This window comes from Artemia franciscana, chromosome 2 (assembly GCF_032884065.1).
Source record: "Artemia franciscana chromosome 2, ASM3288406v1, whole genome shotgun sequence".
Classification (NCBI taxonomy): domain Eukaryota; kingdom Metazoa; phylum Arthropoda; class Branchiopoda; order Anostraca; family Artemiidae; genus Artemia; species Artemia franciscana.
Window position 1 is genome coordinate 58,560,227 of NC_088864.1, and position 12,213 is coordinate 58,572,439.

Sequence of the window (12,213 nt, forward strand, 5' to 3'; positions counted from 1 at the left end):
TGTTCGGTGAACTCCTAAGCTTGGAGTCAGAAATGGCAAGAAGCGTTTGCTCTTACTCTCAACTCTACTTTTTAAAACATTAAAAAACAAAATAAAAATCCCCTTTCATATACAGAGTAATTTCTGTTCGTTTTAAGTTTTAATGTCGCTTCTTACTTTCAGTTAAGAAACTAGTTTTTTTATTTAATTTCTGAACGTTTTTAAATTAATGCATGTTTTGAATTTGGCTCACCGCACATGAATAATTGAAACGAAATTCGCATATTAATTTATTTTTTGGCTAATGGCTTTCTCATGGTTTTGATAAGACGGTTTTGAGAAAAAAGGAGCGGAGGAGGAGGCCTAGGTATCCTCCAAATTTTTGGTTACTTAAAAAACAACTAGAACTTTTATTTTTTTACGAACGTTTTTATTAGTAACTTACGGATTAACTTGCGTAATGAACTTCTATATTTGTATGTTTTTATTACCCTCGTCAATACCTCGCTCTTTACACAAAAGCTTAAGTTTTGTCCCAAGTCCTTAAGAATGACCCCTGAATCACAAAGGTCGTAGAATAAATAGTTAAAACTACAAAAAATGCTTTAGCGTAAAGAGGAAGGTATTAGGAGGAGAAGAACCCCTCATATGCGCAATAATTTCTGTTCGTTTTAAGTTTTAATGCTGCTCCTTACTTTCAGTTGAAAAAACTTTTTCATATTTATTTTTTCATTTTTTTAAATGCTAGAAAATCCTGCGCTCCCTTCATGGAAATTCTCTTCCCCATTGACAAATTCCTCCATGGAAAGCTCCCCCCTCCATAACCCTCTCCTCTCAACTCCTCCCCCCAACCAAAAGAATTCCTCTGAAAACGTATATGTATTTCCAAATAACCATTACTATATTTAAACACCGGTCAAAGTCTGTAACTTACAGCCCCTCCCACGGGGACTGTGGGGAGTAAGTCGTCCCCGAAGATATAGTTGTTAGGTTTTCCAACTATGCTGGATAATTGGCTATCTCAGAATTTTGACCCGGTGATTTTGGGGAAAAATGTGCGTGGGAGGGGGCCTAAGTGCTCTCCGATTTTTTTCACTTGAAAAGGGCACTAGAATTTTAATTTCCGTCAGAATGGGCCCTCTCACGACAATCTAGGACCACTGGTTCGATATGATGATCCCTGGGAAAAAAAACTGGTTCGATACGATGACCCCTGGAAAAAAAAAGCAAAAAAAGACACGCATCATTGATCTGACTTGTGGCAAAGAAAATATAAAATTCCACATTTTTTTTAGATCGGATATCGAAACTTCAATTGCAGGGTTCTCTGATACGCTGAATTTGATGGTGTGATTTTCGTCAAAATTCTATTACTTTTAAGGGGTGTTTTCCCCTATTTTCTAAAATAAGACGAATTTTCTCAGGCTCGAAACTTTTGATGATTAAGTCTAAACTTGATGAAACATGTATATTTAAAATCAGCATTAAAATGTAATTCTTTTGATGTAACTGTTGGTGTCAAAATTCGGTTTTTTAGAGTTTGGGTTACTATTGAGCCGGGTCGCTCCTTACTATAGTTCGTTACCACGAACTGTTTGACTACTGACTATTTTGTTTACGAAACACATACAATAAACATAAAAACACAACAATCGCCGAGGGCAGGGAAGGCACAATGTGGCTGCTAATAGACGGCTGCAACCCGTTGACTCTCAGCGTTTCACTCTATCAATTAAAACAAAAATGCCCTGTTCTTCATCATATCTTTTTTTAGTAAAAATGAATACACCATATTTCCTCATTTAAATAACACTTCTTCAAACTCTATTTAAACAAACTAGTGTTTTCGGCCTCCCTAATGCTAGTTGGTAAACCATTCCAAAAATTCAAAGCTCTAAGCATAATGCCTTTTGGTTAGTTCAACATCTCCCCCAACATTCCCTTGGTCAATTGATCATGGTCCCCCATCATCCCCTTAAAGTTCCAACTTAATACCCTCAGTCATTCTTGAGTTTTTCCTTTTTGACAACCTACATACCCCTGATATGTTTTGATTTAACTCAACAGTCTCACTTGAAAGCACTTGGTCATTTAAATAGCAAAGATCAAACAAGTTTCCCAAAAATAAATACTAAATATAAACAATGGGCATAGTGCATAACTTGTTACCTTTTGATCTATTGCCTTTTAAAATTTTACCTCTTGATCACTTGAATATCCTCCTCATCAAGCCCTAAAAGTTTCAAATTAATACGATTAGCCGTAGCTGTGATATTACCGACATGCCCTTTTGATAACTTGTATATTCATAGAGTGTCTAATGTAGTTGAGCTTTCCCGTTAACGCTTCCCAAAATTTTCATCTTAATACTCTTTGCGTTAATAGTATTTGCAATAAAAATAGCAGTTGGAGCAGTAGTAAAACCATTTTATTTTAACAGCCTATGCGCGTTACAAAATATTTCTTTAAGTTCGCCATTTAAAAATGGAGTAACCTCACCAACGAAAAGTAATAATTAGCCTCTGAGAAATTTTTCATTTCGAATATATTTAGATCTTCTAATTCTATACTTTTATGGCCCTTTTTATTGCCGTGGGAATAAGGAAGAACTCACCTTTACAACCATTCTATTTAAAAGAAAAATACTGGGCCAGAATTCTTTCATTATTACTAAATGCAATCCACCCGCATAATTTCCTTATTTTTCCCAGTCTAGTTTCAATGCCACGAGAGAACTGTCTTCTTCAATTTGAAATTCACAGCTCAATGTGTGTAACTGACTGCGCAGAAGGATACAATCCTTTTCCTTTTATTTAAGATATAGGAGTTACTGTGACACTTATTTCGTCTTCCCAGGGTATATTATAATTGGGTAATTAAAAACTTTACGTTAATATCCTTGGTAAGTTAAAAAAAAGCTCCAGATGAAAAAGTACTGAAGCACTTGTTAGCTACAGACCAAATGTTTGTGATAAAAGAATTTGGTAATCACGTGGCAATATCCCTCCTGTTGATGCAAAACTGTAGTAGCAGAAGGGTAGTACTTTCGCATTCAACCCTTTAGTACTTATCTCTTATAGCCACCACACTCAAGAAGCGAAGCTAGGTTTATCCTAATGAAATATGCCTAAGCATGATGAATATAAATATTTTTATACTAAAATTCTGGAAACTACAACAGGGAATTATGGAAATCATGCCCCCAGAATGAAATATATTAAATTTTTTCTAACCTAACAAAAATACCAACTAAAATAGTTAATTAAAATATACATACATTAGTTTATCTCTCTCCCGCGTAGCTGATATCACAGACTATATACTGAAATACAGAAAGAAACAGGGGTTCTACTCGACCAATAATTACACAGGTTCTACTCGGCCAACACAGCTGTACTTACTCTTCCTCCGTCCCAGCCTATTTAAAGCTTCACATTCTCCCCCTCCCATGAAGTTTTAATTTCCATTAAATCCTTCCTTATGACTCTTTTCCACTCCATTCAATTACGACTTACTTTTGGTTTTGCTCCATACAGATGGCCAGAAAGAATAATCCTCGGCAATCTGCCATCCTTCATCAGTATTAATTACAAAAAATAAGTTTCTTTAACTGCAAATAAGGAGCGACATTAAAACTTAAAATGAACAGAAATTATTCCGTATATGAAAGGGGGGTTGTCCCCTCCTCAACGTCTCGCTTTTTACGCTGAAGTTTGACTCTGTCACAGCTCTACTTTTTAAAACAATTAAAGAACTTTAGCGTAAAGAGCGAGGTGTTGAGGAGAGGACAACTCATTTCATATACCGAATAATTTCTGTTAGTTTTAAGTTTTAATGGCACTCCTTACTTGCAGTTAAAAAAAAAACTTTTTTTTTTATTTAGTTTCTGAACGTTTTTGAACTAATGCATATTTTGATTACGGCTCACCGCAAATGAATAAATAAAGCGAAATTTGCATATTAATTTTTTTACTAAATGGCTAACTCACAGTTTTCATCGGACGATTTTGATAAGAAAAAAGGGGTGGGGGAAGAGGCCTAGTTGCCCTCCAATTTTCGGTTGCTTAAATTTTTTATTTTTTTTACGAACATATTTGTTAGTAATAAACATACGTACCTTACGAATTAACTTACGCAACGAACTTCTATATGTGTCTCTTTTTATTAAATATGCGAGGGGTTTCGGCCCCTCTTCAATACCTCGCTCTTTACACTAAAGCTTGGATTTTGTCCCAAATCCTTAAGAATTACCCCTGAATCATAAAGGCCGTAGAATAAATAGTTGAAATTGCTAAAAAACACTTTAGTGTAAAGAGAAAAGTATTGTGGAGGAGACGAACCCCCCCCCCTTATATACGTAATATTTTATGTTCGTTTTAAGTTTTAATGCTGCTCATTACTTAGACTTGAATTTTTTTATTTTTTTCTTATTTTTTAAATAATGTTAGGAAATCCTGCGCCCCTTCATGGATATTCTCTTCCCTCATGAAAAATTCCTCCATGAAAAGATCCTCCCACGTGAACCCCTCCCCTGGATTACCCCCACCCCATTGTGAAAAACTCCCCCTGAAAACGTCTGTGCACTTCATAATAACCATTACTATATATAAACAATGGTCGAAGTTTTCTAACTTGTAGCCCCTCTCCTGGGGACTGTGGGGTATTAAATCGTCCCCAAAGACATAGTTATTAGGTTTTTGACTAAGTTGAACGAAATTTCTATCTCAAAATTTTTGATCCAGTGACTTTGGGGGAAATTGTGTAGGGGAGGGGGCCTATATGCCTTTCAATTTTTTGGTCACTTAAAAAGGGCACAAGACCTTTTAACTTCAGTTAGAATGAGCCCTCGTGTGACATTCTAGGACCACTGGGTTGATACGACCACCCCTGGAAAAAAAACAACAACAAATAAACACGCATCCGTGACCTGTCTTCTGGGAAAAATTGCAAAATTCCACATTTTTGTAGATAGGAGCTTAAAACTTCTACAGTATAGTTCTGTGATACGCTGAATCTGATGGTGTGATTTTCGTTAAAATTCTAGGACTTTATGGGGTGTTTTCCCCTTTTTCTGAAATAAGGCAACTTTTCTCAGGCTCATAATTTTAGATGGGTAAGACTAAACTTGATGAAACTTATATATTTAAAATCAACATTAAAATACAATTCTTTTGATGTAACTATTTGTATAAAAATTCGTTTTTTTTACAGTGTTGGTTACTATTTAGCCGGGTCGCTCCTTCTTGCATTTCGTTTCCACGAACTGTTTGAAAACGCTTCCAATTCATTTCAACCGGTCTTCCATTGCGGCCGTAGAAAGTGGGGTAGAACTAGACCTCCGTTGCCTGTGTAACGGGAAGTGTTGCAGCAATTGTGCCCTGTTCCTTAGGGCACAGTTGCAGAGCAACACGTGCAACTGTGCCCTACGGGACACAGTTGCTATTTCTGGGAAATCTGAAAGAGATACGGAAATAACGTCTTATAGTTTTCTGCTTAACTTTTGATGGTCTAAACTAGGAAAATATAAAACAAACCAAATTCACCAAAAAATTTAAATTGCCCCGAGGGCATGACAAAACTTCCAAATAGAAAAACCCAAAGAAGGAATTTTATTTCGGAGAAACTATTGTAAGCTCCAGTTGTTAGGAGATCGAGACCTGTCGAACCGCGTTGGAAAAAAAAATTCTAGCTGGTCCAGAACAGAAGTTACCTCTAGAACGTCGAAACTTCGGGAATTATTTCTTAGAGAACGAAGCAACTTGGTATATAGAACACTTCACTTCTTCTTGCATACTTTTCATAGCACTACTCGATAAAAATATAAGAAACATTAAAATCGAAAATTTGAGAAAATTCCAAAAAAAATCGGAACGAGATGGACTTTTCCGGAATTATTTCCGGGAAATCTGTAAGAGCTACGGAATTTTGTGCTCCGGTTCTCGAAGAGACAAATGAAAGTTCTACATGAGTTCAGCATAACTGTATTTCTAACAAGTTTATTTCCGAAGCTAGGGTCGTCTTAACTTGACGTCAAACATCGAACGCACAGTTTCTAAGGAAAAAAACCGTTTTATTTTTTTTTTTATGGAAAACTGTTAGAAATTTTAGGAACTTCTCTGGAACTTTTTTACTCTGTTTCACGTTTCCCTTCCCTCTGAAAAATCTCAAATTTTTAACTCTTACCACTTCGGAGCTACAGGTCGCTGATCACGGTGAAAAAAAAAAAAAAATACTACGGAAGCAGTAGTGTTGCTCCGCAACACAACTAGATTTTCCATACGCTTGTTGCCTGACCTACGGCCAGTTAAATGAATTCCTGAACTGTCTTTAGATCCTTTGTAGGACATTTGATACATATTCCTCTGCTTTTTAAGTTGTCCACATTTCATAACCATTCTTGACTAGAGTCAAACCCGTAGACCCCAATATTCTAATTTTGACTCAGAAACTTATGTTCTTATTCTTGTATAGATATTTCAACTACTACGATTGAAAGGCAGCCTATCTTGTATTCAAGAAACATGGCTAAAACCAAATATCATAAGCCCCTGCAAAGGTTTTAACATCTTGAGAAATGATAGAATAACAGGAAGAAAAGGTGGAGTTATCATTGGAATAAGAAGTCATATTCATTATGAAGAATTGGACTTAGCAATTAATTGATAATGAAGAGGAAGTATTTGGAACTAAACTGTTTTTAAAAAATAAAAAGAAAATGAATGTTATATGTGCATATAACCCATCTGGAAATAATGGACTGTTGGGAGAAAGGATAGATGAAATTATTAAAATGATACCAGTTGGAGAGGACATGATAATATTGGGTGATTTGAATAGTAAATCTTGGTGCAAGTAAACATAGTAAATCTTAAAATTGTAAATCGTAAACATAATCGTAATCGTAAACGTAATCGTAAATCATAAATCTTAAATGTAAATCGTAAACATAGTAAATCTTGGTGCAAGTGTAGAAATGTAAATAGTTCTGCAACACGTTTAGAAAACTGTTTAATAAATAGCCCAATATGCTTGGCAACACCTGTTGGGATGCCAACTAGAGTTAATCCCCAGACTGGAGAGACAACAACAATTGATTTGCTATTATACAATCCTAGACTCTGTATCAAATTAAACATAGAATGTGATGCTGAAAGTGAACTGGCCAGTGATCACAACCCCATATTGTGCACTATTAATGAAGAGGTCCTGCCAAAATGTAATAAGAGAAAGGGATTCAAAACTAAAAATTTTAACTGGTTTATACTCAGAGTAGCACTGGACGAATTTGATGTTAAATCTCTAACAGAGGAAGAAGTAGAATTATCTAGGAAAGTTGAAATATTTAAAGAGAAATTGATAGAAATAGCCAAAACTGTTTGTACCATATAGAGAAATCAGCCGTCACCAAGGGTGTATCTGGTGGAATGAAGATTGTTCGAAAGCCAAAAGAGAATTCATTGGAAAAAAGAGAATATATAATCTGGTGAGAAATCTTCATAGCCTTATTGAAAAGAACAGAGCTTATGCTATATTTCGAAAAACAGTACTTGAAGCCAAGAAGAAATCATGGAATAACTTTATAAACAAACTTGACTTTCGAAAACCAACATCCAAAGTATATGAGTTTATGAAAAAGATGAATAACAGAGCAACTTCAGGCCGGAGCAACCCACCTATTGCATCTGATTATAAGCTTCTTGTGACTGATGATCAAAAAGCTGATGCAGCTGCCAAATTCATGAGCTCTACGATTGGCCGGGGAGATACGGAAATACAGAAGAAGACCAATAGGGACACAAAAGTAAATGATCTTGGAACACAAGGACAAGACGAACCATACAATAGACCATTCATTGAACAGGAATTAATCAATGTAATTAATAAGCTTTCTGATACATCTCCTGGACCAGACGAAATTTTGCCACAGTTCATGAAGTCGCTCCCCAAATTGGATCAATGTACTCCTAGAATTAATTAATGGTATATGGAGGGAGGAAAAATCTCCTGATATTTGGAAGTATGGTGAAGCAGTAATGCTACCAAAGCCTGGCAAAGACTTATCAAAGATTGAAAACTATAGATACATTACCCTTCTCCCTGTTTTGGGGTTGGGGAAATTTATGGAAAAGATGGTAAAGAAGAGACTTGAAGCTGTGATACAACAGAAGAAAATTTTGAAAGACATTCAGTGTGGTTTTAGAAAAAATAGAAGTGCAGAAGACAGTCTTATGTGCCTCAAACAGGAGGCATTATATGCTTTGCAAAATGGGTGGATTTTAGCAGCGATGTTAATTGACATTAAAGGTGCTTTTGATAATATGCTTCATAGAAAAATGATTGGAGGCCTAGTAACAGCTGACATAAAAGGCCAAATGTTAGCATTTTAAAATGATTATTTAATAGGAAGAAAAGTTAAAGTGCGAGTTGGTGGAACAATTTCAAATATAACAGTGTTTCCTGAAAGAGGAATCCCTCAAGGATCAGCATTGGGGCATGACATGTACAACATAGGATCATACGGTATTCCTATCAACATGAAGGATGATGGAGGAGCTATTTTTGCAGATGACAATACTGCGTGGGTCATGGCGCGTGACATCTACCATATAAAGACCCTAATAACCAAGGTCATTGCAAAATTAAAAAAATGGTCCAAAGAAGCTGACTTAAAGTTTTCTGCATCAAAGACGAAGGCAATAGTTATCACTAGGAAAAGAATTGGAACCCTTCCAGATCTGTACTTAAGTGGCCACCCAGTTGAATATGTTAGCGAAGCAAAAATACTAGGTGTAGTGGTTGACAATAAACTTACCTGGAAACCCCATGTGATGTATCTTAAATCAACATGTTTGAAAAGACTCAATGTTATGAAAAGTTGGCCTATATGGCTAAAGGATTACCAGCAGAACTTTTGATCCAGTATTATATCAAATATGTATTGCCTAAAATGGAGTATTGCTCAACAATTTATGGCACAGCTTGTCATTCAACCATTGCAAGATTAGATGTAATCCAAAACTCAGCCATAAGAATTGCATTTGGAGCAAGAAAAACAACACCTGTTAGTTTTGTTCTATCAGAAAGTGGTCTAGCAGACCTGGAAACACGAAGAAAGATCAGATTTTCAAAATATGTACAGAGGATTTGGTCTTTCGAAAATAACCACCCAGTTAAGTCAAAAATCATCAAACCTGGTCGCCAAGCAACTGCCAACACATCTAAAGCAAGAAAGCGATCCAATTGTCTTGAAGCAGCATTACAAATTTGTAGAAGCTATGGAATTGATATAGTACTTTCAAAATGTTAACAGTTGGAGAAATAGGTGTCCTAGAGTGGCAAATTTCCTAGAGTGGCACCACTCCAACACCGAAAGCACTGACTGTTCTGCTCAGGAAAACTTGTGAAAAGGCCACCCTGAAAGCACTATGAGGCCACGCAACGAGGGTGTCTCTTACGGGGATATCGACGAAGCATGTAGCATATGACAGAGCAAATTTCCCAAACCACCTCACAACTGGAGCAGCGAACAGCTTCAATTTGTACACGCAGCCTATCCTCGTTGGGGTATTGGTCAGCTACTCCTTAACGCGGCAAGGTGTAGCCCTAAACTGTTTACACAACTTGGAAAAATGCGGGTTAAAATTGAAGGAGCCCTGAAAACGTTATACAAAGAAACTTTCGTGCATTACAATGTAAGAATTCTGTTTTTATAGTGTTTTCTTGCGTCTTGCATATAGCCTAAGGGAATATCTGGTCCTATTTGGAGGCTTGCTGAAATAATTATTTTAAGGAATTTTACATTTTGAAAAAGTTTTGAATAGAAAACTGAATGATTCATTTCAGCTGTGGACTTTTATTAAATAAAAAAAAAAGTTTGATTTTTTTCAACTGAAACCAAGGAGCTATGCGAAAACTTAAAACGAAGAAAAATTATTCCCTATATGAGGGACATTGTCTCCTTCTTAATTTCTCTTTCTTCACGCTAAAGTCGTTCTTAAAAAAATTAGCATAAAAATACAAACTTTAGCACAAATAGCAACATGTTGAAGAGGAGACAAACCCCATTTCCGGAGCAATATCTGACCATTTTAAGTTTTAATGTTGCTCCTTGCTTCCGGTTGAGAATACTTGTTTGTTTTTATTTACTTTCTGATTGTTTTTCAAATAGTGCTGAAAAATCCAGTTCCCACTGCCTAGAAACTTCCCTCGTGCCATGAAGAATTCCTTTATGAAAAGCTTGTTCCAATATAAAATCCCCCTCCTCCAAAAAAATTTTCTGAGAACAATTCCATCCTTGCAGAAAAATCCACCCGAAAAATTTCATGTGAATGATTCCACCCGAAATATTCTCTTTGCCATACTTTCATTTGAAAAGATTATATTTTCTGATCGTTTTTCAATCACACCAGAAATCCCCCTCCGTGCAAACTTTTTTCTAGAGGTCCTTCTAGCTGAAAGTTGCTCCCGCGGAGAATTCCACCATGGTGAATTTCTCCCGCAAAAATTCTTTCCACATGAAGAAGTCATCCAGATGATTCCAGCCCCGCTCAAAATATCCTCCGGACAATCCCCCCAGAATATCTCCAAATGTTAAATTGAGTCGGCAAAAAGACAGTAAGACACATAAAATTTGTATAAAATTTCCCCAAAATGAAATTTCCCCTGTAAGTTCACCTTCATAAACTTCCCTCCCCCCAGATGTCCCCCTCCCAGAAGAAAATTCTATCCCCAAAAGATATCTGTATACTTCCCAATAAAAATACTATATATACATTTTAGTTTGTTTTATCCTAAGAGGTATAGTTACTGAACCCTTCAACTATGCTGAACAAAATTGCTATCTCAAAATTTTGATTGCACCACCTAGGGGAAAAAGGCTAATCCAATTCTTTTGCATATTTATTGATACTAAGATTTATTTTTTTAGAGTTTCGGTTACTATTGAGCCGAGTCACTCCTTACTTACAGTTTTTTTGGAACTTTCTATTTGATTAAATCGTCTTTTAACGGAAATCGACAAAGAAAGTCATGGCGCACAGTTTGGGATGCCCCCGAGAGCAGAAGTACCAACATCATTGACCAGCATCTACCAAACTCGCCACTATAGCTGGCAAGTAATATTAAAGATAATTTCAGGACGATAAAATGTTTGCAACATAAATTTCTATATCATCTTGGTGTATACTGCTAATAATTGATAATGAAGCTCTAATGGGGTAGTTTCCCCTTAGCAAGATTCCAAAAAGTTCAAAAATTAAACAATGATGTTTGTTTTAGCTAGCTATGTAATTTAGCCAGATTTATTACGAATGTTTCCAATCTTTCCAGAATGTCAGCAAGATCGCATTATAAATTGGTCCTAGGTTCAGACCACCTGTTAATCCAAGTCTTCATTTGCCTTTTTCACGTGAAACTAGGACAGTGATTTCAGAACTGATAACCAATCAATGTGCACTTTGATTGGGTAGTTTGACTGGATAACTTACATGGCAAAGGTATGTGAAGACGGACTTTAATAAGACAGATAGAATGTTATCCCGTAACTGTCTTGTGGAGTTGACCTACTTCTTTTGTGTTTAGTTTCTATTGTCTGTTGTCAACAACTTGTTGACAACAGGATGTTGTCAGCAGCCTGCAGTCAAAAAATATTACGGGATTTGGAATTTTTCTGATATTATTGCTGCAAAATTGAGAAGAGAATTTGCACTAAGTTTGCACAAACCTAGAAGTTTTTCTCCAAAAAAAAATATCCTTACCAACTAAGTAGTATCAAAGTGAAAATTTTACGCTCCTAGCAAAAGAAAAACGTCTTAATCGTTTTACAATATTTAAGAAGTCGCTATTACAAGACTAAGATTGAATTTCTCCCTTACTTCTAGATTTACAAAAAAAAATCCTGAAAAAGCTGACTTCAAAATCCCAAAGATTGACTTCTTTTATTTTTCTTCGTTTTTTTTTACATACAGCTCAGGACCAACACCAAAGTGAAACAAGCCCACTTGTAACCCAGACAATAAATAATGACGAACACCAAACTGCCTTTCCGTAATACAACTACAGAAGCGAGAATAATGAGAACTTTTCCCAAGACAGTGAACCAACAAAACCTGTTTGAATATTTCGGCCCTATATCTAAGGGCCGTCTTCAGCAAAGAAAATAATAAACAATAAAATACTTATAATAAAAGTTTTGGTTAAAAATCCATTCTTTTTTTTATTAAATAGCCTTGGCAT

General features: G+C 35.9%; 1 protein-coding gene across 2 annotated transcripts in view; it reads right to left on the bottom strand.

Annotated features, from left to right (window-relative positions):
- Positions 1-2,728, bottom strand: part of LOC136043844 (multiple C2 and transmembrane domain-containing protein-like) — a 202,613-nt gene extending 199,885 nt beyond the window's left edge. For both annotated transcript variants that reach the window (XM_065728782.1, XM_065728783.1), the window contains exon 1: positions 2,594-2,728. The gene's annotated coding sequence lies outside the window, so the exon portion shown is untranslated. The remainder of the gene's footprint in view (positions 1-2,593) is intronic.
- Between the last annotated feature and the right edge of the window lie 9,485 nt (positions 2,729-12,213).